The sequence below is a fragment of the Eschrichtius robustus genome, chromosome 15 (assembly GCF_028021215.1).
Source record: "Eschrichtius robustus isolate mEscRob2 chromosome 15, mEscRob2.pri, whole genome shotgun sequence".
Lineage (NCBI taxonomy): Eukaryota > Metazoa > Chordata > Mammalia > Artiodactyla > Eschrichtiidae > Eschrichtius > Eschrichtius robustus.
This window is the reverse complement of record NC_090838.1, coordinates 58,758,582-58,776,368: the sequence shown is the minus strand read 5'-3', so window position 1 is coordinate 58,776,368 and position 17,787 is coordinate 58,758,582.

The following is a 17,787-nucleotide window of genomic DNA, read 5'->3' as shown; positions in this document are numbered from 1 at the left end:
AGAACTGTCTAGTTAGCATAACAAAGGCAACTACTATTAAGTGAATGTCTACTTCTGTCCCAGGTGTTCTCCTAGGTGTGTTTCAGCCTACCTCATTTAGCAGAGTTCTTATAAGAAACCCACAGGGGAAAGGATATTGTTGCCTCTATCTTAGACATAAGGAAACTCATGCTCAGAGAAGAAAGCGGTTGTCTTAAGGACACACAGCAGGTAAGAGGCAAAACCAGAAGAGTAGGGAGGGTCCTTAACAGGGTGCTGCTACCTCGCGTCGGACCTGTGATCTGTGCCACACAGACCACTAATCCCACAGTAGAAGGAAGTCCATACCCAAACATGTTTGAGAAATTGTCCACTACAGTCCCCGTTTGCTGGCTCCCTTTCAGCTTAACAAATTAAAGACCCTCCCAAAGTACTACAGCTGAGAATCCTACTGTAATGGTGGTTAATCCTGTGTTTTTCAAATTTATTTGACCACATAATTCTTTTTTTGAGCAATTGCTACCAACATTCTTGTGATGAGTTAAATTGGAAAAAAAAAACCCTCAAAAACATATTTAACATGAATATCTAAAAATGACCGCCCCCCCAAAATAAGTCCTAACCCCCAGTACCTTAGAATGTGACCTTATTTGGGAATAATGTATTGCAGATGTAATCACTTAGGATGAGGTCATACTGGAGTAGGTGGGCCCTTAATCCAATATGACTAGTGTCCTTAGGAGAAGAGGAGTGAGACACACAGAGAGAAACAGAGGCATAGATGGGAGGAATACCTCTACATGCCAAGGAATGCCAAGGATTGCTGGCAAATACCAAAAGCTAGAAGAGGCAGGCCGGGATTCTCCTCTAAAGCAGTCATAGAGAATATGGCCCTGCCAGTTGATTTCAGACTTCTAGCCTTCAGAACTGTGAGACAATACATTTCTATTGTTTTAAGTCACCCTGTTTGTGGTGCTTTGTTATAGCAGCCCTAGGAAACTAATACACGTCTGAAAAACTTGTATTCTACAGAATAAACTTTGAGAATGTTAACGTGGCCATGTGAAAATGGGCAGGTTATTTAATCATCTTTGCCTCAGTTTTCTCATCTGTAAAATGGGAAAAAATAACATTTATTCCATGAGGTCATTCTTAGGTAAGTATTCTTAAATAAGAATACTTGTAAATGTTTAGAAAAGTGTCTAGAACATAATGTGTCCATAAATGTTAGTAATGCCTCATTTTCAAGGAGTCTCCATTTCCTTACGGCTAGTCCTTTTCAATGATAAGTTCAACTGAGATTATAGAAGTAACATAGGACTAGGTTTTTGACTCGTTCCCTTTTCCCATTACATCAGGCAGCATTCTTTGGCTGCAGTCACAAAGAAACCAACTCCGGCTTATATAGGCAAATAGGAATTTACTAGATAAATGTGGGGTGACTCACGGACTTGAAGGAAAAAATAAAGACTCAGGTCTTTGAAAGGATGGAAAAGAGCACAGCTGTGGGATTCTACAAAGCAAGAAGTAATGGACGGTCTCTTTGAGACACTAGGTTGAAAGAAGTCCAGTGGTTTTCAGGCTCTACAAGAGTTTCCAGTGACCGGGCCTTTGGTTGGCCTAGCTTGGCTTAGTGTTTACCCCTCAGCCATCTGATGGGGGGAGCACCTGAACTAACATCCCCATCAAGACCGTGCCCAGTCGGGGAGGGGCTCATCCCCCCAGGGTAAAATCAAGGCACTATTAACGGTAGAAGAGGGAAGGGCCCCTAGGCAGACAAAAACAACAGATGTCCACAGAAGGCATGTGAGGAGCCAGGAAAGTCAAGGGCAGGAAGAAGATCTGTTCTTGGGGTTTTCTAAGAGCCTCCTGATTCGCTCTCCTACTTCCTTCCAGCTGTGGATCTAACCCATAGTCATTGCCCCTCTGTTTTTCACTTTTCATCTTATCCTAATCGATTCCTTAAAATTATAGATGACTTGCCACCAGTTTCTCATTGCACCAAAATTAGTAGGAAATTAGAAAGTTTTGCAGGATAGGAGTGGAAGAATCAACGTTTGATGGCACCTGAGCAAAACAGAAACAAAGAAAAGGAGGACTGCCAGGTCTGCATTGAAACAAGTGTTTTGTTACGTTGGTGTTTGTACAGGAAACGAAAACTGTTCACAGATTTACCAAGTCTAATTTCATGGCTAAATGTATCTCTTTTTGTTTAATTAACCTAGTGACTTCTAATTTATAATGTTTTCTCCTTTTGTCCTAATATGACCAGAAGTCTTAACGAATCCTTACTCTGAAATATCATATCTCTTAAATGCCTACAGTGTAAGAGCACCCCCTAAGTTCTGAATAATTCTTTTCAAGAAATATGTATTGAATGCTTACTATGTGCCAGACCCTGGACTAGGTAAAAATGTCTTGCCACCAATGAGCTTCCCAAATGTGTTAAATCAGGTGAGCATTACCGTGGCTGGATTAGATGCTGCCACCCCTGCCTCTCCGGTCAGGGGTCAAAATGCCTGCTTAGCGACCCCTAGTGGTCAGTAGAGGGAACTGTCTGAATCAATGACATATTAGGACTTCCTTCTCTTACTGGACGGAGTCTGAGCAAATGATCTTCTGCTCTGGTGGATTCTATTCCCAGATCAGATAATTAGAACCTCTTCCAATATCTTTTTTATGTGTATGTGTCTAGGCTTACTTTTAAAAATCTCTTTCTGTCCTCCTTTTAATTCTCTCACATTGGATCAATACCTTGGAAACGATTCTTACAGTACATTTTATTGGTGTAAAGAATACTCAAGACTTTGGAATAAGCAAAAAAGATTACTGCATGTCTCCAGTGGAAAACTAGGCATCATTTACAGCACACCTTTCCAGGTTATCTGATTCTATGGAGTTTGTGCTTTCCATGTATTTGAATTATTTTACAGCTCTATACATTGTGGATACCTGATAGCAATGCAAATAATTCTTGTCTATGGACATGCAAATAAATTCTGTCTGTTGGAGGTTCAACCCCACCCTACTCCCCATGGAAAAACCCAGATTTTGTCCATTTGTAAATTGATTTTACCATTCTTTACTCCATATCAATTTGTCTTTGACTTCTCCTTTGAACCAGTTGTGACAGCTGGCTGGTTCCCACTTTAATTCATGAGCTAAATAAGATTTTCCTTTTCTTATATGTGAGCCATGATTTTATTTTGAAACGTTTTAAATGTTTTTAATTTAAAATTTTAAAAACTTATCCTTCAGCATTGGTAACTCCAAAAAAGGCTTACATCTAGCTGAGAAATATGGGAATACTGTTAGTACTCAACCTAAATGAAGGTGTCAGAACCAGAGAAGAGTCTGAAGTTTACCTACGAGCAAGCTTACAAGTTAGTCTGCACAGTTTTGTGGAAGCTGCTAGAAGACACCAGACTTCCGGACCTTACAATTTGACAAAGGACTTTGTTACTCACAACACAGTAGGCAGGATAGGCTTCATGTTTGTGTTGTTCCTCTTGTCCCCAGTTGCTGTGAGAAAAGATGAAGCGGCCTAGATGGGTGCCGCACATACAGGAGCTTATTGAACCCAAATCTTTGACCATGGACTGCAAGCAAACCTGCCCAAACTTTGCCTCAGAAGGAGACATTATCCTTATTATACTGGACAGTAAACAAATCTGCCCTTGCTCTGCAGAGAGACCCTATCTCCATCTCCCAAGGTTATTGTTCACTGTACAAACAAACATCCGTGAAAAGATAGTGCCTCTCCTTGCCAATTGTAAAGAAGCACAAGAGATCCATGGAGAATTATCTCCCAATGAAAGGAAAGCCTTAAGTTGTTAATTTCTTTAAACCCGTTAGAGAATATCTAGTTGCTGCCCAACGGGCCTCCAGCTCAAAATGCATAACTGAGAGCACATATTAAGCAATTCTTTCCAACAGACACAACATTCATGTGGAAATGATAAAAGAAATACAAAAGTATATATATGCATATACCCATTTGCTTCAATGAAGGCGTTTCCACACATATATTTCCTTGCTCTGTCAACCGAGAGCCTAGAAGCAACAACACCCTGGTAGCAACATTCATAGTGCTATGGACTAAGTGTTTGTATGCCTCCAAAATGTCAAAATTCTAATCCCCAATGTGATGGTATTAGGAGATGGGGCCTTTGGGAGGTAACTACTCCATGAAGGTAGAGCCCTCATGAATGGGATTAGTGCCCTAATAAAAAGACACAAGAGAGCTTGCTTTCTCTCTCTCTGATCTTCTGCCATGTGGGGATAAAATGAGGAGACAGCAGCCTGCAACACGGGAGAAGGCCCTCATCATAACCCAACTGCAGTGACAACCTGATCTTGGATGTCTAGCCTCCAGAACTGTGAAAAATAAATCTCTGTTGTTTATCAGACACTCAGTCTGCAGTAGTTTGTTAAAGCAGCCTAAACTGACCAAGACACTAGTGCCCAGATCTTGATACACTGTCTCCAAGGAAAGGAACTAGGGCTCCTTGGAGAAATAGATGATTCTAGGACTGGGACAGGAAATCTACAAGATGAGCCTGGAGCATCTTGTAGTGTCAGAAAGCAAGGAAGTGCTCAAAGTTTTTTAAATAAATAAATAAAACCACAATGATGGCTTATGTCAAAGGGACACAGGAGCCAGCGGAAAGAGATCCCAATGGCCAAAGCTGGAACAATTCAAACAACAAAATAGATAAAGCACTATTGGACTATAGCCCAAAGAATAAAATAGATAAATAAATGATTGAACAGATAAATAAATGAGGGAGAAAAGGCAAATCTATTCCAAGAATTCCAACTAATTTGTGTAAATACTCCACCCTCAAGGAGATGGAGCATAAATCCCCTCTCCTTAATCATGGGCCACTTATAATAACTTCCTTTCAAAGAGTACAGCATGGAAAAAGGAAAAAAAAGAGTAAGTTTATGGTGGAGAAAACTAACAAACACAACCTCAGCCTGGTGATCAAGGTCAACATCAATGGTGATAAGTCAGGTTGAAAGAATGCACTCTTTTTTTTTTTTTTTTTAATATTTTTATTTATGTATTTCTTTGGCTGTGCCAGGTCTTAGTTGCGGCATGCGAACTCTTTTTTTTTTTTTTTTTTTTAATTTATTTATGGCTGTGTTGGGTCTTCGTTTCTGTGCGAGGGCCTTCTCTAGTTGCGGCAAGTGGGGGCCACTCTTCATCGCGGTGTGCGGGCCTCTCACTATCGCGGCCTCTCTTGTTGCGGAGCATAGGCTCCAGACACGCAGGCTCAGTAGTTGTGGCTCACGGGCCTAGTCGCTCCGTGGGATGTGGGATCCTCCCAGACCAGGGCTCGAACCCGTGTCCTCTGCATTGGCAGGCAGATTCTCAACCACTGCGCCACCAGGGAAGCCCAAGAATACACTCTTGATATCTGATCATGAGAGAAATATTAGGCAAACCTCAATTGAGGAACATTCTGCAAAATACTTGACCGGTATTCCTCAAAACTGTCAAGGTCATCAAAAAACAAGGAAGTTCTGAGAAATTATCACAGCTAAGAGGAGCCTACGGAGACATGAGAACTCAATGTAACGTGGGATGGGATCCAGGACAGAGAAAAGGCATTAAGGGAAAACCAAGTCTAAAGAAAGCATCAACTTTAGTTAATAATAACGTATCAGTATCAGTTAATTAGTAGTGACAAATATGCCATATTAATGTAAATGTTAATAATAGAGGAAACTGGGTAGAGGGCATATAGGAACTCTCTATACTATCTAAATTTTTCTGTAAATCTAAAACTATTCTAAAATGTAATCAATACTGTGATAAAAAGAAAGCATTTCCGATTTATCTTCGTCTTCTTAATTTTTATCCCATTCAGATGGAGATTCTGATGGAAAAATTTCCATATTGTTATGTTTACATCCTATTTGTTCAGAAAGGCTTTAAATTCATTCAGGACTGTTTTGCAATGGAAATTTCGTTTTGTCAGTTCTTCCTCTCCCTCTAAAGATTATGGAGGTAGAGAACACTGCTTTTTAAAAGAGTGCACCTTTGTTATCTCAAGATTTTAAGGCAGTGTGTAAGTTGTCTAAAGATGGAAAGCACTCAAATTTCAGATTTTTAGAGATATTATTAAATAAAGGTCTTACACCAACAATGACAACCAAAAACTAAGAGGATGGGTCCCCAGAAGAATCCCACGAATACAGCCAAGCTGAGAGGACTAGCTATTGGAAGGAAGTGTGGACTGCTGAAGGTCGATGCCAACCAAATCAGCCAGCACATTCGGAGAAGTGCAGGAAACCAAGCACCGTGGAACAACGCTGCTGGGCACTTACTGTCAGCCCACTCCTTGTACAGAGAGTGGATCTGAAGGAGGAGAAGGGGCAATGCTACTACTGCCTGTTGATAGGGGCCGTTGTTGGATGAAAGGGTGGGCGAGCGGGAGCTGCAGGCTCATAGAACACGCGCGCAGTTTGCTATGGCGGCAATCGGAGGCTGAGATTCAAGGTGTCTGACAAGACCTCCAGCATTGCTGCCCTGGGGAAGGGATGCCTTTTTCTTGTATGCAGTAGTACCCTCCTCCAATTAAGCACTGTGATCCTGAGGTTGCTCGGCTCAGAGGGGGTGCCTCTTGCCATGAACAATAGACCTTTACAGGCTAGCTGCAGCCCAAAGGAGTTCCCCCAAACAACTGCCAAGAGGCAACTCAAACAGGACCTTGGAGAAGCCCCTCACTTCCATTTCCTTGCCGCTACCCCAAGCAATTAGGCTTCTGGTCTTTTAAAACAAAACACTAGTAAATCTAACATTTTTTTCTACTTCCTTGAAATGGGCTTGAAAGATATGAACAGGGATAGAGTTCATTTCAACTCTGACATTGAAAGATACAGAGCTCTCTCTTAAAGAACAACAAGCAAACAAAAAAATCAGCACATTTGAAAAGACTTGATAGTGCCAACTGTAACATGTTCCTGAAGGAGCTAGACCCAGTAGGGTACAATCACAAAGCACCTATTCTTTTTCTCAGTGCTCCACACTCTGACAATCAGTTAGTTCCTTCTCGGCCCCTTGGGTGAAATCTTGGGCAGTTTCCACGTATTTCCCAAGAACTCTTAGCTTTCAAAACAAACAACCCAAATCAGCCTAACAATCATATTAACTATAGTCCAGTCTAATATTAAACACTCCAAACATTTTTGTTTAACTTACAGAGTTTCCTCAGCCCCAATTTTTTTTTTTTTTTTTTTTTTTTTTTTTTTTTTTTTTTTTTTTTAAATTTTTATTTATTTATTTATTTATTTATGGCTGTGTTGGGTCTTCGTTTCTGTGCGAGGGCTTTCTCTAGTTGCGGCAAGTGGGGGCCGCTCTTCATCGCGGTGCGCGGGCCTCTCATTATTGCGGCCTTTCTTGTTGCGGAGCACAGGCTCCAGACGCGCAGGCTCAGTAATTGTGGCTCACGGGCCTAGTTGCTCCGCAGCATGTGGGATCTTCCCAGACCAGGGCTCGAACCCGTGTCCCCTGCATTGGCAGGCAGACTCTCAACCACTGTGCCACCAGGGAAGCCCCTCAGCCCCAATTTGAACCCTGGAGTAAAGAGGGAAGTTTCTGATCAGCTTCTTCGCCCTATCCTTCTCCAATCTTATTTGCTAGATCAGGTTTTCTGGACTCTCCGGGATCTAAGGGGGAGGTGGATATGACGAAAGATACACCATCAGGCCTGTCCCTGGGTCAAACATCTGGGACAGCTGCCTTAGCTCCTGGGCTTAGGCGGAGGGGAGAGACTATCAGGCACTGTGCCTTAATTCCTCATTTTTTTTTTTAAACATCTTTATTGGAGTATAATTGCTTTACAATAGGGTGTTAGTTCCTGCTTTATAACAAAGTGAATCAGTTATACATATACATATGTTCCCATATCTCTTCCCTCTTGCGTCTCTCTCCCTCCCACCCTCCCTATCCCACCCCTCTAGGTGGTCACAAAGCACCGAGCTGATCTCCCTGTGCTATGCGGCTGCTTCCCACTAGCTATCTATTTTACATTTGGTAGTGTATATATGTCCATGCCACTCTCTCACCCTGTCACATCTTACCCTTCCCCCTCCCCATATCCTCAAGTCCATTCTCTAGTAGGTCTGTGTCTTTATTCCCGTCTTGCCACTAGGTTCTTCATGACTTTTTTTTTTCCTTAGATTCCATATATATGTGTTAGCATACTGTATTTGTTTTTCTCTTTCTGACTTACTTCACTCTGTATGACAATCTCTAGGTCCATCCACCTCACTACAAATAACTCCATTTCGTTTCTTTTTATGGCTGAGTAATATTCCATTGTATATATGTGCCACATCTTCTTTATCCATTCATCTGTTGATGGACACTTAGGTTGCTTCCATGTCCTGGCTATTGTAAATAGAGCTGCGATGAACATTGTGGTACATGACTCTTTTTGAATTATGGTTTTCTCAGGGTATATGCCCAGTAGTGGGATTGCTGGGTCATATGGTAGTTCTATTTTTAGTTTTCTAAGGAACCTCCATACTGTTCTCCATAGTGGCTGTATCAATTTACATTCCCACCAACAGTGCAAGGGGGTTCCCTTTTCTCCATACCCTCTCCAGCATTTATTGTTTCTAGATTTTTTGATGATGGCCATTCTGACCAGTGTGAGATGATATCTCATTGTAGTTTTGATTTGCATTTCTCTAATGATTAATGATGTTGAGCATTCTTTCATGTGCTTGTTGGCAATCTGTATGTCTTCTTTGGAGAAATGTCTATTTAGGTCTTCTGCTCATTTTTGTACATCATTAAAACTATTTGAAAAACTCTGCTTTTCATGATAACCTAAAGGGCATGAAAGATGCCCTACAGCACAGATTCCTTTCCAGTGGGCTCACTCACCATGAGCAGCCCGGCTCATTCAGTTGCGCTGAGCCCATTTGTGTCGGCCCTGGACTGGGTCTTGCCTGACCGGCACAGCTACCAGCTGGCACTGGCGCTTGGCAGATGCACTGTGGCCGGCTCCTTCTCTCCCAAGATGTACATCCTGGTTCCGCCATTGCTGATGGTGGCAACAATCCCCTCGATGTGGACAAGGTCTCCCCCCTGGATGTTCCCTGCCATTACCCTGCAGCCTCTGGAGTGAGTTTCACCAGATAAGCTGTCCTTAAAGGGTCCCTTCATCCTTCCTGTTGGTCTCTGTGGAAAGGATCCTTCTTAAGCTACCCCAGGCAGGCTTCCCCTCAAGGGGTCTGCATCTGGCCCAAGAATCCAAGCTCTTGGGCCTCCAGGCAGAGAGAGACTGCAGCTTTGCTCCAGTGCATTTCTTTCATCTCTGCCTCCTAGTGAGAAGTACTCCACCCATGGGCTCCCTTCTTTAAACACTTCCGGTTTGGAGCACTCTGAGAGTACCCCTGCATCCTCTCCACTTGGTCCAAGGTGAAGGGAGCATGTCCTCCCTTTCCAAAGGGGGGATGGGGAAGTGGGATGGGAGTACAGCACACTGACGACTCTCCAAGGAAATCTCCCCAACCTTTCCAATCTCAATACTCAGGCAGGAGCCAGGCGATCGCTGATGGGAGTAGAGCTTGTTTGCCTCTTTTGCAAGTGCTCTGTGAATAGTCTAGCACAGGGGTCAGCAGACTACAGCCTGTAGGCCATAGCCCCCTCACTACTTGTTTTTTGTAGGGCCTATCAGCTGAGAATGGTTTTTCCATTCTTAAATGGTTTAAAAAAAAAAAAAAAGGCAGATTTTTGTGACACATGAAAATCACATTTCAGGGTCATAAATAGGTTTTACTGGAACGGAGCCACTTATTCATCTCTGTCTTGTTTACAGCCACTTTTACATTAAAAGGTAGAGTTGGGCAGTTGTGACAGAGATCATGTGACCCACAAAGCCTAAATTATTTACTCTATTGCCTCTGACAGAAAACGTATGCCAACGCCCTGGTCTATAGCTTCACTCGGAATGTAAAGGTATTTAACACCAGTTAGCTCCTTTCTGGCTAAACTCCAAGATGTATGTTCAAAGACTCAGTAAGATATTTCATATGTTTAAGGACTTGGAAAAGATATACTCATATATTTTTTCAGAAAAAGAAAAAAATAAATGACTTGACGAAGTATAGGACCCAAGTAAAAAAGTAATGAAAATAACCCTAACTATTTACAGGAAAGGACATCAGTGAGAAGCTTCTTTCTTGAAGCCCAGACAAGGGCTGTGACAAAAAATATATTTGAAAGTTTGTTTATGGAAAGGTTGCATCCCTACCCACCCAGCACACCCCAAAGACCGGCCCACTTCTGCTCCAGTAGAAGAGAAAAGGTTTACTCTGCAGAGCAATAGTTCTCAAACACGTTGGTCTCAGGACCCTTTTATACTCTTAAAAATTATTGAAGACCTCAAAGAGCTTCAGTTTAAAGGGATAAGTCAGGAATTTGGGACCAACAGATACACGCTACTATATATAAAATAAACAACAAGGATCAACTGTATAGCACAGGGGATCATATTCAGTATCTTGTAATAACTTATAATGGAAAAGAATCTTTAAAAGTTATATACATATAACTGAATCACCTTGCCGTACACCTGAAGCCTTGTAAATCAACTATACTTCAATTTTTTAAATGTAATAAAAATAAATAAATAAATAAAATTATCCTTAAAACAAGTGAAAAAATGAGAAATTTTTAAAGTATTCACTAATTCACTTTAAAATAACAATAACCCCACTGCATGTTAACACAAATAACATATTGTGATGAAATAAAATAAAGATAATTTTAAAATAAAACAAATAAGTGATGAGTGACATTAGTTTACATTTTTTCAAAGCTCTTTAATGTCCTGCTTAATAAAGCACAACCGGATTCTCAGCACTGCTTCTGTGTCTGAACTCTTGTGACATGCTGTCTCGGTTGAAGTCAATGAAGAAAATATGACATCGCACAGATATGTAGTTGAGAAAAGGAGTATTTTTTTTATTGGAGTAAAGTTGATTTACCGCGTTGTGTTAATTTCTGCTGTACAACAAAGTGATTCAGATATATATATATATATACACGTTCTTTTTTATATTCTTTTGAAGAGGAGTATATTTTAGTAGCCCTTCTAGGTAATTTTAGATATTCTTCTTACAAACTACACCAAAACTCGAGACATTTCTTAAAGGTTAGTTCCAACGTAGAATTTGAATCCATATGAATGGATTTTTGGTACTCTGTTCTATTAAAATTATTAGTTTACCTGGCACTTTGAATGGATATTTTTAGCCCCTGGACAGTTTTGTAGCATGACTCATTGATCATTTGAAAAGTATTGGTTCACCCTTCCAAATGTTGACAGTTTATTTTAACAAAATATTGAAAATCACATTTAATATAACTGATTCACTTTGCTGTACACCTGAAACTAACACATTGTAAATCAACTGTACTCTAATAAAAAGTTTAAATAAATAAATAAAATCACATTTTAAAAACTATCATCACCAATCATCTTATCAAAATAGTTTTAAAATATTGGAAAGCTGTCAAGATCATGGTAGCAGATACAGATTCTCCAAATTTCTAATTTTCATTTGGGCGTTTGAATTATATCATTGGCAACGAACACCATTGTCTCTAAATTGACAGGCTCGCTTTATTCATTTTCAAGAGAATGTCTGCCAAATACCCAAGTCTGAATAACCAGCTAGTCAGTCATTCTTTCAAGGAAAAATTGCGTTTCTGCAAAAACAAAGGGGCTAGTTCAGCTCACAGCCCCAAGAATCACACAAGTCCCCTTCTTTCAGATGTCATCATACTTTGCTAAAAGATAGAAGTGCTTTATGCACACTTATTTTGTCAAACAGAATATTAAAGACACATGTACTCAAGGGTAAAGATTTAATAACATTAATAAATTTTACTGCTTCATGAAGGACCTTCCTAAGTAAAACTGGTTTTTGGTTTTTGGTTTTTGGTGTTTTTAGTCTGCGGCTGTGTCACAGCAAAAAACACACAACTACAGTTTGGTGCCACCGCCTTGATTGTGCTAGGCAGTTACACTCATCATTGCTTTCACATCATCACTGCAAATGTCGACATGGTAAAAAAGGCAAATAACGTTTAGTATTACTATGAAAACAATTTTAACCTGGCTGACAACGGAAACTCTCAGGGATCTGGGAATCACACTATTAGAACTACTCATTTGAGAATTATTGAACAAGAAAGACAAGAAAGTATTCTCTGAGACCACCATCACAGCTGAGAAAGGAGATAAAGCACATGCTGAAAACAGAGAGCTGAAGTTTGATTACCAACCAGCAAGATCCCAGGCGCAGTGCCTCTGCTTGGGCCAACCGTGTTGGCAGGCAGGCAGATCTCCATCAAGAAGATAATCGGGGGATTCCTCCCTGGGGAAATGACCATCACATATGGACACTGAGGAGATCCCCAGCCAAACAGCAAGGTCTCTGCCCACTCAGCCCCTGGGCACTACGTAAGTCAACAAGTTCCACCCAAGCACAAGCAGATTTCTAGTGCCTTATTTTTGAATCTGAAAGGCATCAAAAGATAACCGGATACAGGAAGAAAAATGTTAAGTTGAAACCAGAGATGAAAATATACAAGACAACCAAACAACTGTGTGAAAACAGAAATAGTGCAACGAGGTAAAGAAAAAAGATTTATTATAATTAATAAATTATAATTAGAGAGTTAAAAGAATATATTGCATAAAAACCAGAAATGTCATATTGATTCTCCTGTAACTTACTTTATTGTTCCACATTATATTCCTAATAATGCACATAGATATATATGTATTCATTAATTTACACCTTTATATAGCATTCTATTATGCAAATAAACTTGAACTTATTTATACTTTCCCTGTTAGTAGACATTTGAGTTAGTTCCAGTTTGTTATTTTTACAAACAATGATCCAATGAACGCTGGGTACTTGTCTCCTCGGTACCTAAGTGCACTCATTTATGTTGGGGATACACCAAGGACTGGGGCGACTGGATCATATTTTACACAGCAACACCAAATTGTTTCACATAGTTTTACCAAATAAACAAAGGTTACAAATTTCTGGGTTTTCCGCATTTTTGTCAACAATCAGTAGTATCAGACTTTTAAATTTTTGCCAGTCTGGTGGATATTAAACAGTATCTTGTGGTTTTAATTTGTATTTTCTCTGACCACCAATACAATTGAAATTATTTTCATATGTTCATTAGCTGCCTTAGCATAAAGGTAGCTACTTTAAAAATAAAGCAAATAAAACAGAGGCTTAAACAAGATACATTTATTCCTCTCTCATATGACAAGCTGAACCTAAACAATCCAGTGTCACAATACAGCTCTGGGCGGTTGGGATCAAGACCCCTTTGATCTGGTTGTTCTACCTCCTTGACACATTATTTCCATCCCATGGCCTAACATGCCTGCTCCAGCTCCCACCATAAGGTGAATGTTCTTGAAGGCTGCCCATAACACAGACCCTGAAATCTCCTTTCACACAGATGGTGTATTCAAGCACCACCCACCCGCACTCACATTAATTTTTGTTTCCAAAAACAAGAGTAGGTAGGAGGCAGGATGTGGTCCAGAACAAGGAGAAAGGGGCATTGTGAGATACAAGTGTCCTACAGACTCAAGGGTCCCATTAGAGACTGACCAGCGCATAAATGCCATATCCCACTGTGATGCACGGGCAAGTTTAAGACGGAGGAAGGGAGTTTTCTAAACAAGCAAGGTCAGAAAACTGGGCGGGGCTTAAAGGAGTTCAGGAGGCCTGAACACAAAGCCCTGTGACTCCTGCAGTTCCTAGCAAGGTCTTCCCAAGCCCTTCTGAGCTCAGCCAACCCTGCTGAGAGCTCCTCCATTTGGAAGAGGTCCTCAAAGTGGGAGATGCTGGGAAACTGTAAGAACACAGACTTTGGAGACAGATTCACATTCAAATTCCAGCTTTACCTCTCACCTTGGGCAAATGGCCTGACCTCTCTGAGCCTCCATTTCCTCATCTGTAAAATGCAGATAGCGACGGCACCCACCTCTAGGACTATTGTGAAGATGACAGGAGATGTTGGGTGATGCCTGCAAAGAAGGCCATATGGAAGAGTGGCAAAGATTATGGCACCAGACCCAGCTGTCTGGGTTCTAATCCCAGCTCGACTATTTCCTAGCCATGTGGTCTAAGACTCTGTTTCCTTGTTTTTAACACTAGGGTAATAATAGTCCCTGCCTCAGTTAGAAGATGCCAACTATTATATATAGAGTGGACAAACAACAAAGTCCTGCTATATAGCACAGGGAACTATAGTCAATATCCTGTGGTAAACCATAATGGAAAAGAATATGAAAAAGAATGTATATGTATGTATAAATGGATTGCTTTGCTGTACAGCAGAAATTAACACAACATTGTAAGTCAACTATACTTCAATAAAATAAATTTCTAAAACATAAATAAATAAATAAATAAAATAATAGTCTCCACCTCATAAACTTGCTATGGGAAGTAAATGAGGTAATGTATATACAGCTCTTAGGTGAGTATCTGGTATGTATTGAATAGTAAGTGCTTAGTAAATACTAGGGTTTCTTTTTTTTTAAGTGAAAGCATAAATGACAGCCTGGAAAAATATTTGAAATAAGTATGAAATACAAAAAGTTACTCTTCATTATACAGGAAGGACTCCTACCAATCTAGTAGAAAAAAACCCAAGAGAAAAAAAGGGTCAAAAGATATGAAAAAGCATTTCACAAAATAAGTATAAATGACCAATAAAGATGAAAAAATTCCCACTTCAGTAGTAATTTTTAAAATGCAACTTAAGAAACAACAAGGTTTTACTGTATAACACAGAGAACTGTATGCAATATCTTTTGAAACTATAATTGAAAAGAATCAGAAAAATAAAAGAAGAATATAGATGTATACATATATATGTATAACTGAATCACTTTGCTGTACACCTGAAACTAACACAATACTGTAAATGAACTATACTTCAATTAAAAAATAAAATGCAACTTCAAACAATTAGGATGTGCCATTTTTTGCCCATCAGACTTAAACTTTTTTTTATAATGGTGAGAGCATGAATGCACTTCCATATACTGTTAGTGAAAATATAAATTAGTAAAAATCTCTTTGGGGAACAATGTGGTTGGTACCTCTCAAAATTTAAATGCACAAAAGTCACCATTGACAATATATGAATGAATGAATGAGTGTAGCTATGTGCCAGTAAAATTTTCTGTGTGAACTCTGAAACTGAGTTTCATATCATGTTCATGTATCACTAAATATTAATCTTCTTTTGATTTTTCTATTAAAAATGTCTTAGCTTGCAGGCCATTTAAAAGCAGGTGGCAAGCTCGGGTTAGCCCACGTGCCATTTTGTCCACTCCTAATCTGAGGGCGGGAACTCCTGCTTTTTGCAGGTTAGGGAAACAGGCTACAGTATGATCCTTTGTCCTTAACTCTAGACAGCAATAGAAAACCCCTCAACTAAATTTCTAACAGTTTTCTCAGCACTCTGTAATATGCATACATTATAATAAATATAACAAATTTCTTTTTTATGGTTTTGGGGAACAGGCGACATCCCTTAGAGGTCATTCCAATTCTAACATATTTGTAAATATACTCATGGATTTTTTCGGATAATCAAAATAGTACAAACCAGTAAACATTTTAAACAGTACAGAAAGGAATGAAATAAATATGGAAATGAAAGAGGGTGAATTGATGTTTTAAGTGTTTTCCATTAAAAGCAGTGATTTTATATTTTAACAGGGTCGTTTTCATCACATCAGAGCAGGTAAATGCCAAAGTCTCAGAACTGCGTTCTTCTAGGTGCACTGCTCAGGAAAGTGGAAGGAAACACACAAAACTGTTAACCTTGGGAATTCCCAGGCGGTCCAGTGGTGAGGACCCTGTGCTTTCACTGCAAAAAACTAAAAACTAAAAAACCAAACAAACAAACAAAAAAAACTGTTAACATAACCCCAAATGTTTTAGGAAGTCGGGGAAGTCAGAAGGCTTTCACCTTCCACTTGAATCACTTCTTTATCATTTGAACTTGTTACAGTGTGCGTGTATTCTTGCAGTAATTACATATAAGTGAAGTAAGTATTTATTTTAATGATTTACTCAGAGTTGTCAAGAGCATGGTAGGAGTGTAAATCAGTCCCACCATTGCAGAGGGCAACTACATCGTGTGTAGCAAAAGCCTGAAAAAAATACAACTCCTTTGACTCAGCAATCAGGAATTTTCCCCCTTAAGGAAATAATTATAGTTGTGAGGGGGAAATATAGCCATGAGGATGTTCTGTGCAGTGTGGTTTATAATATGGCCCTCCATATCCACAGGTTCCAAATCCAAGGATTCAAACAACGGCAGATAGAAAATACTCAGAAAAAAATTCCAGAAAGTTCCAAAAAGTAAAACTTGAATTTGCTAAGCACCAGCAACTATTTACATAGCATTTACATTGTGTTAAGCATTATAAGTAATCTAGAGATGATTTAAAGTATACATGAAGGGCTTCCCTGGTGGCGCAGTGGTTAAGAATCTGCCTGCCAATGCAGGGGACAAGGGTTGGAGCCCTGGTTCGGGAAGATCCCACATGCCGCGGGGCAACTAAGCCCGTGCGACACAACTACTGAGCCTTCGCTCTAGAGCCCACGAGGCACAACTGCTGAGCCCATGTGCCACAACTACTGGAGCCCACGCACCTAGAGCCCATGCTCTGCAACAAGAGAAGCCACCCTAATGAGAGGCCTGCGCACCGCAACTAAGAGTAGCCCCCGCTCACTGCAACTAAAAAGAAAGCCCGCGCGCAGCAACGAAGACCTAACGCAGCCAAAAATAAATAAATAAATTTATTAAAAAAAAATAAAGTATAGAGAAAGATGTGCATAGGTTATGTGCAAATACTATGCCATTTTATACAAGGGATTTGAGTGTCTGCCAATTTTTGGTATCTGAGCGGGGTTCCTGGAACCAATTCCCCACGGGTACCAAGGGACCACTGTAATGAGAAGTTAGGGGGAAATCTAAATATGCAAGAATAAAATGTTGGTTAAATGAATTACAAAACATGTATAGACTGAAATAAAGGCATTCAATAGAAATAAGTGGGAAAAAAAACAGGACGTGAACCAGTTCAAAACTTTATGTGCTAATTTTTGCAGAACAAACTTGGAATTTTTTTTTTAAAGGGAACTTTTATTTATTTATTTATTTATTTATTTATTTATTTATTTATTTATTTTTGTCTGCGTTGGGTCTTCGTTGCTGTGTGGGCTTTCTTTAGTTGCAGTGAGCAGGGCGCTACTCTTCATTGTGGTGCGTGAACTTCTCATTGCAGTGGCTTCTCTTGTTGCAGAGCATGGGTTCTAGGCATGTGGGCTCAGTAGTTGTGGCGCACGGGCTTAGTTGCTCCCCGGTATGTGGGATCTTCCTGGACCAGGGCTTGAACCCGTGTCCCCTGCATTGGCAAGAGGATTCTTAACCACTGCGCCACCAGGGAAGCCCCAAACTTGGAATTTTTATTAGGCTGAAAAGTTGTTGAGTTCTGTGATGATCTAGGTGCTGTGGAATCAACTGTCGAATTTTTAATAAGAACATGTTTAATAATGGTCTATAAAAAATTTAATAGTAACAGGTATAGATGGCTGGAGATTTGGGGGTATAGCTTTGGTGTCCAATGAACAGATGAATAGCATAACGAATGCCAAAATGCCATCTGGTTTGGTGTTGCTTCAGCTACACTGAAGGCTCCAGAAGACTAAGCA